The 3,780-nt window shown below is 40.2% G+C and overlaps 1 pseudogene; it reads right to left on the reverse strand.

The window, feature by feature from the left end:
- Positions 1-1,550: 1,550 nt before the first annotated feature.
- Positions 1,551-3,551, reverse strand: LOC147737657 (uncharacterized; annotated as a pseudogene).
- Positions 3,552-3,780: the final 229 nt, after the last annotated feature.

Below are 3,780 nucleotides of genomic sequence, written 5' to 3' on the forward strand. Positions count from 1 at the left end.
GAACTGCATAACAGAGAGTCGATACTTGTGGATTCTAGCTTCTAAGAGCTGGAATTATTTAGTGCTCAATATTTAATCTTTACTTAACCGTCAAACCTTAAGAAACCTCATTAGAAGTAAACATTTCAACATCGTTTTCTCATATCAATAATTTTGCCATCAAGCACTAATTCTATCCATGAAACAGTTAGGATTTGGTCAAATGATTCTCCGTAAATAAGAAACTCATAAAATATTTTTACATGCAATTAATCAAACAATTAATTATTTACATAGTCAGTGGTGAGCGGTCCAATCCCCCAAGGATCCAGCTGTTGAATGCCACTGGGGAAATACCCCTATAGTGGGTGCATTTACAGATGCATGTGATGATGGAAATGAGCGTCACTTCTCCCGTGTCAGGTCTTGGGAGGTACATGTGCACTGCATGCATTAACCCAGAGAGTTACAGATCACAATGTCCTACTTTCACTTCTCATGTTTTTGGACTCTGTTCTCTGGCTGCAGCAGTGGAACCATCAATGTTGCACAAAGCACCTAAAGCCCACAATTAACTATGAATATTCTCCAGTGCCTGCCAGTTAAATCAGTTCGAGTGTGTTGGGTTTATAGGTTTTAGAATTAATCCCTAAAGTTAGCTGAAAATACCCTCGTTAGTCCAAGCCCTGTCCATAGTGTTGATTTTAAAAGTAGCATGAACAGGTGTGTGTGGATGTTGTTCTTTATAACTCTACTTTACCAAAGTAAAAAACAACACTATTTATTTTCTTTGGTCTGCACTCTGCTAATGTCTTAATGTGTTTCCTGCAACTTCATTTTTCTTATCTGTAGAGAAATGAATTGATCAATTACTGAGTAGACACAATTATTCCACAAATATCTGTGTTGCTTCCATTCTGCTAGTCGGGGTGTCTATCTTCTACTTAACATCCTCCGGCGTTTGAATGCCCCACATAATTGTAACTTTATCATCTTCTGTACTTTGCTGATGGCTTTGTAGGCTTGGTAACCAACTAAAGCTCTTCTCTTACTAACTGGACTTGAATGGTTTTCCCCGGCGTGTGTTTTCTGATGTCTTTTGAACTCTGAAGATTGACTAAAGCTCTTCACACATTTACTGCAATGGTATGATTTTAACCCTGTGTTAGTTTGCCGATGTCTTAGGAGGTATAATAACCAACTAAAGCTCTCATACATTTACTGCAATTGTATGGTTTTCCCATGTGTGTGTTGTCAGATATCCCTGTAGGGCTGGTCATTGACAAAAGCTCTTCACACATTAACTAGAGTTGTATGTTTTATCCCATGTGTGTGTTTGTTGATGCCTTTGGGGGTGTGATAACCAACTAAAGCTCTTCACACATACACTGCAGTCGTATGGTTTTTCCCTAGTGTATGTTCAATGATGTTTTTGTAGCTCATATAATTGAGTAAAGAATTTTGCACATTCCCTTCATTTGAATAGCTTTTCCTGTGTGTGTTCGGTGATGTCTTTGCTGCTCTGATAAGTGACTAAAGCTCTTCATACATCCCCTTCACTTGAATGATTTTTACCCTCTGTGTGTTCGTTGATGTCTTTGTAGGTCTGATAATTGACTAAAGCTCTTCAAACATTCACTGCACTTGAATGGTTTTTCCCCTGTGTGTGTTCGTTGATGTCTTTGTAGGTCTGATAATTGATTAAAGCACTTCACACATTCACTGCACTTGAATGGTTTTTCCCCTGTGTGTGTTCACTGATGTCTGTAGAGGTGTAATAACCAACTAAAGCTTTTTTCACATTTACTGCAATGGTATGGTTTTAACCCTGTGTGTGTTAGCTGATGTGCTTGAAGGTGTGATAACCGACTAAAGCTCTTGACACATTCGCTGCAATGGTATGGCTTTTCCCCTGTGTGTGTTCGCTGATGTCTTTGGAGCTGTGATAACTGTCTAAAGCTCTTCACACATTCACTGCAGTGGTATGGTTTTAACCCTGTGTGTGTTCGCTGATGTACTTGAAGGATTGATAATTGACTAAAACTCTTCACACATTCATTGCAGTGGTATGGCTTTTCCCCTGTGTGTGTTCGCTGATGTCTTTGTAAGATTGATAATTGACCAAAACTCTTTTCACATTCACTGCAGTGGTATGGTTTTTCCCCTGTGTGTGTTTGCCGATGTACTTGGAGGGCTGATAACTGGCTAAAGCTTTTCATACATTCACTGCAATGGTATGGTTTTTCCCCAGTGTGTGTTCGCTGATGTACGCGTAGGATTGATAACTGACTAAAGCTCTTCACACATTCACTGCAATGGTATGGTTTTTCCCCAGTGTGTGTTCGCTGATGTCCGTGTAGGATTGATAACTGCCTAAAGCTCTTCCCACATTCACTGCAAAGGTATGGTTTTTCCTCAGAGTGTGTTCGCTGATGTCTTTGTAGGTCTGGCGATCGACTAAACCTCTTCACACATTTACTACACCCGAAAGGCTTTTCCCCAGTGTGTGATCGCTGATGTGTTTGAAGGTGTGATAACCATCTAAAGTTCTTCTCACATTCGCTGCAGTTGTATGTTTTTTCCCCTGTGTGTGTTTTCTGATGTCTGTAGAGGTGTGATAACTGACTAAAGCACTTCAAACATTCATTGCACTGGTATGGTTTTTCCCCTGTGTGCATTCGTTGATGTCTTTGGAGATCTGATACCTGACTAAAGCTCTTCACACATTCATTGCACTTGAATGGTTTTTCCTCTGTGTGTGTTCGCTGATGTCTTTTCAGGGTTGATAACAGCCTAAACCTCTTCACACACTCACTGCATCTGAATGGCCTTTCTTCTGTGTGTTTTTGCTGATGTGCTTGGAGATGTGATAAACAACTAAAGCCCTTCTCAGATTCGCTGCAGTTGTATGTTTCTTCCCCTGTGTGTGTTTTCTGATGTTTGTAGAGGTGTGATAACTGACTAAAGCTTTTCACGCATTCACAGCAATGGTAAGACTTTCCCTCTGTGTGCTTTCGCTGATGTCTTTGGAGATCTGATAACAGCCTAAAGCTCTTCACACATTCACTGCACCTGAATGGCTTTTCCCCAGTGTGTGTTCGCAGATGTACTTGGAGGTGTGATAACCAACTAAAACTCTTCTCACATTCGCTGCAGTTGTATGTTTTTTCCCCTGCGTGTGTTTTCTGATGTCTGTAGAGATGTGATAACTGACTAAAACTCTTCAAACATTCACTGCAGTGGTATGGCTTTTCCCCTGTATGCGTTCGCTGATGTCTTTGGAGATCTGATAATTGACTAAAACTCTTCACACATTCATTGCACTCGAATGGTTTTTCCCCTGTGTGCATTCGCTGATGTCTTTTTAGGGTTGATAACAGCCTAAAGCTCTTTACACATTCACTGCATCTGAACAGCTCTTTGCCTGTGTGTGTTTGACGATGAGACTTTAATATGGATGAGAAACTAAAGCTTTTGCTGCATGTGTATGATTCTTCCTTCTTGATTAGTGTCTCTGGGTCGGGTATATATTTGTCTACATTCAATGACTGTGTTTCCTGAAGGGCCAGCATGGTTGATAAAGCACTTGTATTATTCCCACATTTCCTGCATTTGTTGGCATTTACAACATTTGATTTCCAATTTAAAAATAAAGTACAATGGCCACTAAACACTTGCCACACGCATAATATTAGACAGGCTTCCTTGCAAGAGATGTTGTCTTTGGATTGGATAACAGGTTTTGACACTTGTGGGTAAAAATAAATCCTTCCCGTTGGTTTAATAGGGACAGTGCTCTAA

This window comes from Lissotriton vulgaris, chromosome 1_1 (genome assembly GCF_964263255.1).
Source record: "Lissotriton vulgaris chromosome 1_1, aLisVul1.2, whole genome shotgun sequence".
Classification (NCBI taxonomy): domain Eukaryota; kingdom Metazoa; phylum Chordata; class Amphibia; order Caudata; family Salamandridae; genus Lissotriton; species Lissotriton vulgaris.